Below are 14,930 nucleotides of genomic sequence, written 5' to 3'. Positions count from 1 at the left end.
GATCACCTAATTTACGATTAAATCATTCTAGTTAACCAGTTGTCGAAATCCGTAATTGTTTTATTAAACTGTAATAAGTAACAAATATCATATTGGTTCCGTGTTGGGATATAATTATGATATAAACTGAAAATCACATATTATTATGCTTGCGAGCTTGTGGGAAGTATTGAATATTTATAGGAATTTTACACTATTCATAATGATGTTATTCTGCTTTGATTAGGAGTTTGTTTAATTAAGTTACTAACAAATTTAGGATTAACTGAAGAGCTTGTTTTCGTTAATTAACTAGGTAAAAGGGAACTTACTAGAGCCATTTTGGTAGTCTTTAGTACCAGCTTAAATAAAATGCCTCTTAAATAACTACATATGTATTAGATATGTATTGATTGCCTAATTAGTAGAGTCGTAGCAGAACTGAAAGTACCTTTTATTATTGATTTTTTGTAAAAGTTATTTCACTGCAATTTTTAGTTTTAATTAATAAACAAAAACCCCTTTCTTACATTTTATGTTTCTGACTAGTATGAGCCTTACGCAAAGACGCATTGACATTTAGGCTGTGTCCCAATGGATTCAACCTTGCTTCCATGTTCTACCCATTAGTACAACCAAGTACTGATTTTTATTTGGTTAGACGTTAATGGCACATCTAACACTAATCAACTTAGCTTAACTCGACCAAGCATTTGATTGTTGACACCAAATCATCGAGGGACCTAGAGATATCTAGTTCTCCTTTTATGGCCGAAAGATGAAATATATTTTTACTACATAGGCTTGTACTATTCCTCATGTAATATCTGATAAGTCCTTGCATGGCTGACAATTATAAACAATGTTGGGGAAAAACCAAGCCACAACAAATTGTAGAATAGAACCTCATGCATCTCCATTTGAAGAATATGAAATACAGTAATCTCAGAATTACTCATGACATGATCCATGGGCTAATCTCTAAGTGTGGTTAGTCCAATACTTAAAATCTCCATTTTCAAGTACTCATAAATATTGGTCACATTTTATTCCTATGAACAATCTACCAATGCTCCATTATAATCATAAATCACTACGTACTTCCAAGAGTAGGACCGATTGTGTATATTTGAATAAAATAATAATCTGAAAGTGGTTCTAAACATGCAAAAGGGAGCACATAATATATTAATGCAAATGGTAACAAAAACTTTTTTTTGAACAACTAAGATTTCAATTATTTAAAATAGTTAGCAAAAGCTAACAAAACATTACAAAGGAATTGATAATAAGCGGTTGGATAACCAAGCACCCCTACCAACACATATTTTTCTATTTCCATACACCAACCAATAGAAAGAGTGATCTGTCAAACTATCAAGTAAGTAACTTTTTTTCACCGAATGATCTTGAAACAAAACGCCATTCATGTAATTTCATAAACACCAAAATATAGTCAAGACAATCGAATCCAAGGCATGTATCTTTTATGTTGAAAGTTTGACACTATCTATCAAATGAATGACCAAGCCACACCATTACCAACAAATCTCTAAAGTTCATTTGCCACTTGACATGAAACGAAGATATGTATGCAATCCTCCATATTTGATTTACAACTTTCACAAATAACTGAAGGTATATCAACTCCTTTGTCTAATAAAGTCAATCTATTAGGTAACCTGTTAAGTCTACATCTCCAAACGAAAATATTAACCTTCCTAGAAACAAATTTATTCCAACGTGTAAGCAAAATACCATCCGAAAGCGTAGAATAATTTATCATCTTTCTCACCTCGGACATCATCCACATATCACCACCTCCACTATCCCACACCCAACCATCCGTCCCTGTCGAATAAGTGAAAGCGAAAATCAAATTCAACATGTTTGTCAGTTGATCGACAACTATTCCTGTAGAAAGGTATCAAATCCAAGACCAATGCCATAGACCTCCATTTCTTTTTTGTGCCACCTTACAATCTATATCGTTATTGATTAAAAATAACCGAGGGAACCAAATCATTAAATTAGAGTTTCCAATCCATTTATCTTTCCAAAATAATTTTTCTTCTCCATTCCCCATATTTCGCTTAATAATATCCTTGTCAATAACATCTACATGATGCAAGTAGTTTATCGATCCTATGATGGAAGACCACGCACCAGAATACAAATCACCATTACTCCCAAAAAATCCATTAAGACACACATGTAAAGATTTAATAACGTTAGTCCACATAATTTCACCACTACTAATAAAAACCTATTAAATCTATGATAATGGTTTGGTGAGAGGATCAACTGGATTATCCTCAGATGATACCCAACTCACTATGATGTCTCTGTCTTCCACGATCTTTCTGATGTACTAGGACTTTCTAAGAATATGTCTTGAGCGCTTGTGATCTTGGGGTTCTTTATTCTAAGTGACTGCACTCCTAATTTCGCAGAAGATCTCAATTGGATTATATATGCTAGGAACAACACCCAAATCATTGATGAACTTCTTCAATCACATTACCTCTTTTGCGGCTTCACTAGCTGCTATATACCCTGACTTTGTCGTCAAATCCGCTATGGTCTCCTGCTTGGAACTTGTCGAAGTTACTGCTCCTCTATTGATTAAGAATACATAAGCTGACTTAGATGGAGAATCATCTTTAACAGTTTGGAAATTTGCATCCACATAACCCTTTAAGCCCAGTTCATCTTTACCACCATAGACCAACAACATATCTTTAGTCCACCTAAGATACTTTAGAAGTTCTTAACCCCGATCAAATGAATTTTTCCATGATTGGCCTGAAACCGATTCGTCATGCTCAACGCCAGGTCTAGTACCATATCATGACTTACATGATCGATCCTGTAGCAGAAGCATATGTGACTTGACTCATTCTATCAAGTCCTTCACTAGTACTTGGACAATGAGTTTTAGTAAATATCGTGTCATGTTGCATATGTAGGAATCCTCTTTTAGATTCTTGCATCTTTAATCACATCAATATATTGTCTAAGTATGTACTTTGGCTAAGTCTAATTAATCACCTAGATCTATCTCTATAGATCTTAATACCAAGTATGTACGTGGCATCTCTCATGTCCTTCATAGCGAAACATTTTCAAAACCAAGTTTTTACACTTTGTAACGTTGGGATGCCTTTTCTTATAAGTAGAATGTAATCGGCATATAGAACAAGGAAGACTACTACGCTCCCACTAATTCTAACATACATACACTGTTCATCTTTATTTCTTAAGAAACCAAACTTTTTTATCTTCTCATCGAAGAAGATGTTCCACCTACAAGATGCTTATTTGAGTCCATAAATGGACTTATCAAGCTTGCACATCCTATTCGGATACTTGGACTATACAAAACATTTTGGTCGACTCATATACATCCTTAGTCAGTTTTCTGTTAAGGAATGCAATGTTTACATCCATTTGCCATATTTCGTAATCATGGTAAGCGACTATGACAAATAGTATCCTAATAGATGTGCCTTCCACTCTTTGTTAGTTTTTTCTAATGAGTCGGAATATATCATTCATTTGTTTGTGAAGTGTGATGTTGCAGCGCGAACATGGAATGCAATATTTAGATTGCTCGATATCGATAATCCATTGGCGTCGTCCATGTTTGACTTGGCTTCTTGGTTGGATTCTTTAACGGTTAATAGATGGAAGAAAGATATCGTGGAATTGATTGTTAATACTACTTGTTGGGTCTTACGGGGTTTTAGGAATGATAAAGCTTACGTGGGGAACAAATATCGTAAGAAGTTTATTTTTGATTATATTAGAGAGTTTTCCTTTATTTGGAGTAAGAGTAGGAATCGGAAAATGGTTGTTTCTTGGGTTGACTGGTTAAAAAGCCCGGTCAACGCCTTTTCTATGTAATTTTCAACTTTTTCTTGCTCTAGTGTCTTGCTAGAGTTGTTTTTTTTTTCTAATGTCATGTCGTTGTTAAAAAAAATATCCTAATAAATTTGATCTTTTCCCATTGGCGAAAAAGTTTCTTCATAGTCAATTCTTTGATTCTGAGTATAACTTTTCGCAACCAGTCGAGCTTTGAACGGATATAACAGCTCGAGAAACTACTGTCAAAATGTTGTAGTTAAGTGATGATTCAGAAGAAAAAAGATGAGTAAAGAGCATGATTGTTTTCACAAGCTTCTTTGCTACAAATATATGGATAAAAAATCTGAAAAACCCATTGTGATGAAAAGAAGTAAAATTATAGGGATGAAAGAAGAAAGTTGGAATGAATTTGAAGATGGATAGTGGTTGTATATATATAATCGGAAAACACTAAATATTTAAAAAAAAACAAGTAGCTGTTGTCTAATGACTTTAACAACTTGGCGAACCCGTCCAAGCCAACCATGCCGAACCCGTTGCTACTCGGAGTCGTGGGACTGTCAGTGGGGATCGCAACACCGTCCACACTATTTTTTTTAGTAGTTGCTTGTTAATTCTGTGAGCTTTTCTTATATTTTATGGATTCGCTATGCTGTTAACCAATTATCAATTAATAATATGTATAAAAAGAAAATCATAAAATGCAAATCGGAAAAACTTCATATCATAAAGGTATTTAATGAGCTTTTCATTTGAAACATTTTAATGAAAAGAATTCCATAAAAAAACAATTATATAAACGTTTCCATCAAAAAGTTATCCTGTTATAAATGCTTTTATCAGGTTAATTTATATATATATATATATATATATATATATATATATATATATATATATATATATATATATATATATATATATATATTAATTATTTGTTCCTTTAGGAATAGTATATTTTGGTCTCTTTAGACTTTTTCCACATAAGTTTTAACATTTTGACAGTTTCCGTCCATATTAGCCACATTTTAAATTTTGCACCTCCTCATTATATATATATATATATATATATATATATATATATATATATATATATATATATATATATATATATATATATATATATATATATATAGGGTTAGGTTCACGTGAGACGACCTAATTTTGTGAGACCGTGAGACGCAATCCTAGCCATTCATTTATTAGATAAAACAAAAACATTTTTAAAATGCAAAATAATTGAAATATTTCGAAATTTTTTTTCCAATATTATTTTCGGAATATTTATTTTCCAAAAAAAAAAAATAAAAAAAATACCAAAAAAAATAAAACATAAATACAAAAAAATACATTTTTTACATATTTTAGTAGAATACTTAGAATATCTACATATCTGGCAAATCTATTAGAATATTTCAAGTATTTTAAAAAAAAACGGTAATTTTTTTTATTTTTTATTTTTTATTTTTTTATTTTTTTTAGGGTAAATAAAGTTCCGAAAATAATAATTAAAAAAAGAATTTTTGGATTTTTCCTTTTATTTTGCATTTTAGAATTATTTTTAGATTTGGTTTCACCGTGTCACAAAATTAGGATGGTCTCAAATAAACCTGAACCTATATATATATATATATATATATATATATATATATATATATATATATATATATATATATTAAAACTTTGTTCCCTTATGAATAGTAAACTTATATGTTTTTTGTCAACTTTAGCCATTTTGACACTTTTGGTCATTACAATCAAAATTTTTACATTTTTTAGGAACATTTTAATATTCAATGTTTGGCCACAAAACTTCAAGGAATTGACAACTTTTGTCCATTTTCTAAAAACTTGCTAATTCCAACCCTTTAATCTTTAGCCATTTTGACACTTTTGGTCCTTACAGTCAAAACTTTTACATTTTGACACTTTTGGTCATTGCAATCAAAATTTTTATATTTTTTAGGAACCTTTTAATATTTAAAGTTTGGCCACAAAACTTTAAGGAATTGACAACTTTCTTCCATTTTCTAAAAACATGCTAATTCCAACCCATTTAATTCTTTAGCCATTTTGACATTTTTGGTCCTTACAGTCAAATTCACGTTTTTTTGGAACATTTTAATATTCAAAGTTTGGCCACAAAACTTTAAGGAATTGACAACTTTTGTCCATTTCTAAAAACTTGCTAATTTCAACCCCTTTAATTCTTTAGCCATTTTGACACTTTTGGTCCTTACATTCAAAACTTTTACATTTTGACACTTTTGGTCATTGGAATCAAAATTTTTATATTTTTTAGGAACCTTTTAATATTTAAAGTTTGGCCACAAAACTTTAAGGAATTTACCATTTTCGTCCCTTTTCTAAAAACTTGCAAATTCCAACCCATTTAATTCTTTAGCCATTTTGACACTTTTGGTCCTTACAGTCAAAACTTTTATATTTTTTCATAAAAAACACAAAAAACGGCTCGGGGCGAAGCCCGGGTTGTTCCGCTAGTTCTATATATATTTTATTTTTGAATCAACCTTTAATATATTTCCTTACAAATCTATAATTACACAATATACTTGGTTACTTAAAATTGTTATCAAAATTTTTATTTAATTATAAATTCAATATCCTTTATTACAAATTTTTAATTAAACAATATACTTGTTCCTTATAGTACTTATCAAAATTTTTATTTAATTATATTAATATATTTTGTTACATATAATTAAACAATATACTTTGTTACTTAAAATAGTTATCAAAATTTTTAATTAAATGTAAATTTAATATTTTTGTTACAAATCTGTAATTCAACTATATACTTAGTTACATATAATAGATGTCGATTTTATTATTTAACTATCAATTTATTGCAGATTATAAAATATTAATTATAAAAAATTATTTTCTTGAACAAAATTAACAAAAAGATATTCTTTCTTATTTGCAATAAATCCCTAGTATAATAATTTCTTGGGATAATGACTTGAAAGGGTAACATACTTTCGATTTTATTCACATTTAGTCACTAAACTTTTTTTCGTTATCTATTTGCCACTGAACTATTGAAACTGTTCACATTTTACCATTATGACCGGTTGTTATCGGTCATAAGGGTAAAATGTGAACAGTTTTAATATTTCAGTGACAAATAGATAATGAAAAAAAGTTTAGTGACTAAATGTGAACAAAATCAAAAGTTTGTTTCCCTCTAAAAAAGTTTAATGACTAAATGTGAACAAACTTCCTATTGTATTATGTTTTAGCAAATTATTTATTTTTGTTAAATTCTAGCACAATTTGTTGATGAAGAAATCTATGAAATAAAAAAAAAACCCGAAAATATATTAAAAAATAAAAAACGAAAAACCGAAACTGAAATAAAAAAACCAATGGTTTGGTATTTTCCAAAATAAAAAATCAAAATTTCCAATCTGATTTTGGTTTTACAAAAAAATGAACCAATCTCACTGATGTGAATTATGACCATTGGTTTGACATGTGTAATTAAAGAACACACAACGAACACGGTGATTTGGGTGTTTAAGAGATGCATTCGATTATGAAAGGTGTTTATAAAAAATGATCTAAATTTAAATCTACATAATTAACACACACTAACACTCTCAATGTTACATCTCTCAAACACACATCTACATGTGGTATGAACCCACCTTATATAGAGGTGTTTACATGTCTCTCTCTCTCTATATCTCTCATGTCACAAGGGGGGGTTTTGGATAGAAAAATTCCGAATTGAGCGCTTTCTCATTCCCCTTTTTGGTTTTATAATCATTTTTCGATTATAAAAAGGGGAAGAGATTTAGATATGGAAATCCGAAAGTTGAATTTTTGTAAAACCAAAATCAGATTAGAAAATTGTGATTTTTTATTTTGGAAAATACCAAACCATTGGTTATTTATTTCGGTTTCGGTTTTTTGTTTTTTTCTAATATATTTTTTGGGGTTTTGTTTTTTTGTTTTTTTATTTCATTGATTTCTTCATCAACAAATGTTGCTACAATTTAACAAAAATAAATAATTTGCTAAAACATAATACAAGAGGAAGTTTGTTCACATTTAGTCATTGAACTTTTTTAAAGGGAAACGAACTTTCGATTTTGTTCATATTTAGTCACTAAACCTTTTTTCGTTATCTATTTGCCACTGAACTATTGAAACTGTTCACATTTTACCCTTATGACCGGCTGTTACCGGTCATAAGGGTAAAATGTGAACAGTTTCAGTAGTTCATTGGCAAATAGATAACGAAAAAAGGTTTAGTGACTAAATGTGAACAAAATCGAAAGTTCGTTACTCTTTCAAGTCATTATCCCTAATTTCTTTTGATAATTGCAAGGATTCTTAGGTGCCATTGACGGTGATGGTTTAGTGGCCATTCAGCAAAACAAAAAGCTATATCATCGACGCAGTGTTACGTTCACATCCGTCATCTTCTAGGATATTTCGATATTGAGATGTTTAGTCAAATATAACCAAAATAAAGTACATAATATCTTATTGTTATCAAGTTAAGACAACGATTGCTTCTAGATGTCATATAGTTGTGTTTGATTGTGGAAAGATTAGTGGAGTCGATCTTTTGAGTTTTTGTTAATATGTGAGTGGTTAGTATATATGGGCATATGGATAAAAGATCAAATCATGATAACGTAGGAATAATATTATGGAAATGTATGAAAACAAACAAGAAAACAGAAAAACTGAGGCACATGTTTAACACATTGTCATTAAAACAAATTCATAGAGGTGTTTGTTTTCCAGGATACCACAGTTTGAAGTGGCTCTTCAAGACCACCTGAACGCTCGATAGGCCTAGATTATACCTTTGATACAACAAGAATCCTAAGAATATGAACTAATGAATAAGTGAGTTTTGACATTATTTTTGGTGTCTTCAAATGGTTGTAGAGTAGTGGTTCGTTATACTACACATTCTATAACCTCCCATTTAAACACCTCTATTAATCACAAAATTAATGTTTGTTTAATATATAATGTGTGTTTAATATTAATTACAATTTTAGTTACGAAATAAAGAATATTTGCAAGAAAGGTCCATAAACTATTCTTTTCTTTCTCCCACCCATTAAACTCTTTATTTACTTTTTCAACATCCTTACTTTAAGGATCAAATTTTGATTCATCTTAAATCTGTTTTGAACATATGATATACCAAAATGAAGGTATCACGGACGAGAATACAAACATATAATCATTTATTCATTTAATAATGGTTTAGGGTTCAAATTTCGTTTTTAAATCTAATATCCATAAAATTCATGAAAAATTTAAACTTTTAAAACCAATCCACAAATCATCATTGTTTACAAAATAGTTTTCAAAATATGTTTAATATCAGAGTTTTCCCAAAATCATAAAACAAAATACGAGGAGGTGAACGATCACGCCTTCGCCTTCTCGCGATTATCTGATGTACCTAAAACATAACCCATAACTGTAAGCCCAAAGCTTAGTAAGTTCCCCCAATGTACCAACACACAAACAAATAACATATATATATATATATATATATATATATATATATATATATATATATATATATATAATAACAGCATACTATGGGTCCAATCAACCATTGGGTTGGTATAACCAAGGCCCCTTAACCATCGGGTTGGAATGCCAGTATAATATAGGTCCAATCATCCTCGCGATGGAATACCCTCGGGCCCATTCAACCATCAGGTTGGTATGCCCTGGCTTATTATCTTACGCACAAAATAGTGAGGCCTCAACCACCGACTAAACATGTGCACATATAACAGATAATCATATAATAGTCTACATCCAGTCAAACAAATCTACATATCACTAAGCATAACATCATCCTATATACCAGGATACCGATCTAACAAAACATTTTAGTACAATAGCATGTATAACAAGATGTCAATCCAATGGACCGACATTGGTGCCTTCGACCCGCAAGTACAGTGAGGAAAAATCACCACACAAACTGAACAGAACTGATGAGGCCCGACCCCGAATCTCAGCTCTCTAAACGATACCTATTTCCACCAAATGACTGATTCTATTAAAATCCCAAAATACCCAAAATATCCTTAAGGTCAAACTTGGTCATAGTCAACTGGTCAAACCCACTAAGTCAACCGAGTCAACCCATCCGAGTCAACTCAACCGAGTTAACTCAACAATGCTGAGCCATGCGAGTATGCGGGGTGCACTCCGGAAGTACGCTTAGCATACGCGAAGCCTCACACAAGACCACCATCGGGGTGGTTGACCGAGTACATGGGGCGTACTCTCTCTCACGTGGGGTGTAACCTTACAACCCCAAAAACTTTATTAAGTGTTTAATGTGTTAAGCACTCAAGCCCAAACTTTAGATCTACAGTCCAAATGCACCCTAGCTAGAGTCATAAAGTTTCCAACTTTATGACTTTACAAGTCAACAAAGTGCTTAATACAAGGTCTTAATCTATTAAGACCTCCTATAAGATGCATGAAACAATTCTAGCAATTGGGACCTCATTTTTATGACTTAGGACCCCTCCTAGGGTCTGGAAGGATAGCTCAAAATGATAATAACTAACCATGCACAAATGGGACCTTTGGGACAAGAAAAGCAACATAAAACACACAAAAATGCGATCTAACAACCAAGATATCAAGGTATAGACTTTATAACTTCTAGAGCTTCTCAAGAAGGTAAAGATCCCAGATCCACAAGCTTGATTCCACTTCAAGGGTCCTTGATGAAACTTCTTCTTCCTTTAACACATCAAAACACACTCTTGAGCTGAAAACACACATTAAGGGGGCTAGGTTTTGCAAAAACATCTGAAAGGATATGGAGGCTAAAAAGGTGGGGAGCAATGAGCTATAATGTTGCTTAAATACCCCTCAAACCCTAAAAATTAGGGTTTCCTCCTGACATTAGTATGCCCCACATACATAAGTGTACGCCCTAGTACGCTCCGCGTACACACATGTACGCTTGGCGTACTCCTGCCCAAATTACGAAATTGCCACTAGGGCTTCAAAGCATAATTCTTGGACTTATGGACCAATTTGACATGAAATAGAATTATAGGGATGAATTTAGAAGTACCTGAACATCGGGATGTTACATCAAAAATGGGGAAACCCACTTTTATAAGTTGGTTAAAACCAATTTTTCAACAAATAATAAAGTTCGTAATGAGAGTGGCGTATTGGTGACTTGTAAAAGTATATTGGGGGTGTTACCAATATGGTTACTGTAGAAAGAATTGTTCACACAAATCGAACCTTAATAAAGATTCATTGGAAGGAAGTCTTGTACTTTATACATTACAATTTTTCCACCACATATAGAGACATGGTATTTTTGGATGTTATGTGGGAAGTTTGGACCTATACATTACATGAAAAGTCTTGAAGATAGGAAACCCGTATGTTTCGGTAGCTTTTGAAGATTCAAGATGACAATACACTCGTGAATAACGTTTCTTCATTATGGGTTGGGAATCACCTTCATTTTGCATTGATCAGTGGCAGATCCAATGTCCCTGAACCTATGTTATTCCCATGTTCAAATAACATTCTTAATAACATTTTGAATTATTTCATACAAAACCATTACACAAATTAGACAAATCAGTTCATATAAAATAACATTGTAAATTAGTTCATACACATTCTGATTTTAGAATCATTTCATGAAATTCTGAATCAGCTATGTAGTTCATAAACATCAACCAAAGCAAACCCAATTCAGTGGAACACATTTTCAAAATGGAAAACAAAATTAAGAGCAATCGGTGGAATAAACTTACAGACTTTCCGGCAATAGTGTGTGCGACGTCAGACAATGTCTGTTAGACAATGGTGAGCAATGTCGAGACTCAAGATTTAGGCGATGGTTGGCGTCACTACATTAGGCGGCAGACGGTGGTGTTGTGCATCTGTGCTAAGTTTCCGACGACGATGGTTGTGCTACATTCGGACAATCTACTTACATGTTAAGTTATTTGTGCTAATTGTTTCTATTATTGCCCTCTTGATTTCATGCAATTGGTAACTAGGTCAAAAAATTTAGTGAGAACAAACAAAAAGGAGAGAAATAAATGTTGGATAATAGTGGGGAATTGGAACCAACAATTAAATAATAATAATAATCACACACACACATACACACACACACACACACACACATATATATATATATATATATATATATATATATATATATATATATATATATATATATAGTAGAGGTTTTTTGAAGTGGAGCCATGCACCACACTACTTCTTAATTGAATATGCCACAGACATTGATTGGTAGGTTTCATTGTGGGTAAACAAAATCCTTAACTGAGGGAGACCGTCTTGTTACTCATTTTAATGTAAAGGTTATTGGTCATGAGAATAAAAATATTGGTAAAATTGATGGGTTTTACATGTATTAATGCTGATAAATCCTTATCACTTAAGGGTACACGCAACCTAAAGATCTAAGTGGTAACACTATTGATGTAACATTGTATTGAACAACAATTCCCTAGAAAAACCCTAGATATTTTGAAAAATTAGATTTAGAAATTAGGGTTTACATATGTGACAACCCGAAATTTCTATTCTTGTAAAAGTCAATATTAGTCAACAAAAGTCAAACTTCTCATTTTGATCTATCTTATATTAAGTAGATTATATCTAAAAATTTGGTTTAAAAACCTTCAATTCAAAGGTGTTGTGTGTTTAAGAAGGAAAACTTTTAGAACCGAAAACCCTCGCATCTTTTTCTTCTTTCTTTTCTTCGGGCCGTAAACGGCTTCTGACCGCAAACCTCGTAGCCGCAAACTACCTCGGGCCGTGAACTCGCCTCGACCGAGAACTCTTCGCAGCTGCACACTCCGGACCGCAAACCCGAGGATCTTATCTCCTGGGGAAGTGTTTACTGCCGAAGTCTCTTGTGTATATGTCACAACCAGGAAATTCTAATGTTTTTGTAAACTTTAACAAGGATAACATTTGTAACTAAAGCTTGAAAGCATGCATGATGTTTATCCAATGACAACAAAGTTCCATCAAACATTCTATACAAACACTTCAAATAGTCAACAAAAGATTGGAAACCCTAAAAATCCCGGGTTAAGTCCAATATGGACTAGGATTTCCTTATTGGGCCTAACGGACCAATAAACTTCCAATTTGACTATTTTGGGCTTAGAACTCTTAAATGGGCTCTAATTGGACCCCCTTTCATGAAACTTATCATTTTGGGCCATAATGGATCTAAAATGAATTAGTTTATCTTTAATGGGCCTTGTTGGGCCATAACAAATCTAATTAGCTCTAATGGGCCATGAATCCATTCTTTTATGCAAATTGGGTCGTGAACCATACTAAGGGCCCAATGGGCCGAAAACTTCTTTATGGACCTCATAATTTCGAACCAAGATAAGAAGTGGGCCAAATTAATTCATTTCCTTCCTCCTAGCCTAAAATTTCGTCCCAAGTAGAAAACAAAAAAAAAGAAGTAAATGGGGAGGGTTGACTTTGGGAGGTGCCACCTCCATTTTACACACCATGTATCCATGCATGGACCAACATGCATCCATAATAGTCACTTCACTTCTCTCTCTCTCCCCTCTATTCTTCTTCTCGGCCGAGAACCACCAAACACACACACCACACAAATTCTCTCCATTTCTCTCAAAGATCATCCTCTTCCTTCCTTCAAAGAAATCTCGAAAATTAGCTTGGATTCAAGGATCTTCTTCAAGTGTTGTCAATCTTTGGTAAGTTCTAGCATACACAAACATCTTCTTTCATTTCAACATCTAGAACTCTTTCTTACAAAGCTTTACTCCATGAACACCTTAGAAGCTTCTTAAGTTCGAAATCAACTCAAGGAGGCTTGCTAGGACCAAAAATCTTCTTCATTTCTCTTCAAAACCGAAACATCAAAGCAAAGGTGAGTTTCATACCCCATTGTTTTCGGTTTTTACTTGTTTTTGGGGGGAGAATACAAGTGCTATGTGTTGATCTATGTGTGTATGCTTGTTATATGTGATTTCTTTGGTTGTGTTGTGAAAACATGATATTATTGCTATATCTTGAAATCTATGGCTAAAGTGTGAAAGATACATAAACAAATAACCTAATAAACAACATACTTCAAAGATCCAAGAGTTTTTATGTGTCACAACCCGATATTTTTCGAATAAATGTAATGACCTAAAGAGTAAAGAATTGTAATCTCTTTTGATATAATGAAATTATCGTCAAAAATAAAATGTTCAAAAGTCTCTACTGGATTGCATAGAATGATAAATATCGTATCAAGGGTTGCAGAAATATAAAGAACACTAAAATCCGAGTTATAACGGAGAAGTTATGACCAATCTAAGATTCGCGGAAAAACCAGCGATACTGTTAAATGTAAAACGCAAAGTTTCAATGCAATAATTTTTAGCCTTAGGTATCTAAATGAAAGTTGTAGATATCCCAAAACCGTAAACATACATAAAAAGAACGCCCAAATCTGACTTCATATGAGGAAGTTATGATTTTTCAAAGTTTCAGACATAGCAGTAGACAGCTAAAAACTCGAATTAGAGATCGAGCGACTTTTTCCCATCATGACCTAAATGAGAATCGAAGATCTCAACAATAGTAGCGCAACGGTAAAAAGTCTGACGAAAACGGACGTCGGATGAAGAAGTTATGGATTTATAACGGAGTTTTCGTGTCCCGGCCTGTTAAAAATAATTAATTAAAAATAAAGTCAAAATTAGCCGACGAAGTCTAAACGAGAGTTGTAGAGTATATTCTCACCTACGCGTGCATATATAGAACGTCGAAAACGGATTTCGTACGCAGAAGTTACGGATTTTACAAGTTCGAGACACGAAATCCGAGGCTGTCAGGCAGACCACGACGTGGTGCAGAAGCCACGACGTGGTGCTGTGACTGATGGGTGCCAGGGTTGTCAGCAGACGTCTCATCCATGGAAGAGGATAAGATCAACACCACGACGTGGTGAAGAATACCACGACGTGGCGCCCAAAAATAGGGCTATAAATAGAAGCCGGTGGTTTCAG

Source organism: Lactuca virosa, chromosome 4 (genome assembly GCF_052849685.1).
Source record: "Lactuca virosa cultivar CGN04683 chromosome 4, Lactuca_virosa_CGN04683_v6, whole genome shotgun sequence".
Lineage (NCBI taxonomy): Eukaryota > Viridiplantae > Streptophyta > Magnoliopsida > Asterales > Asteraceae > Lactuca > Lactuca virosa.
This window is presented reverse-complemented; position numbering follows the sequence as displayed.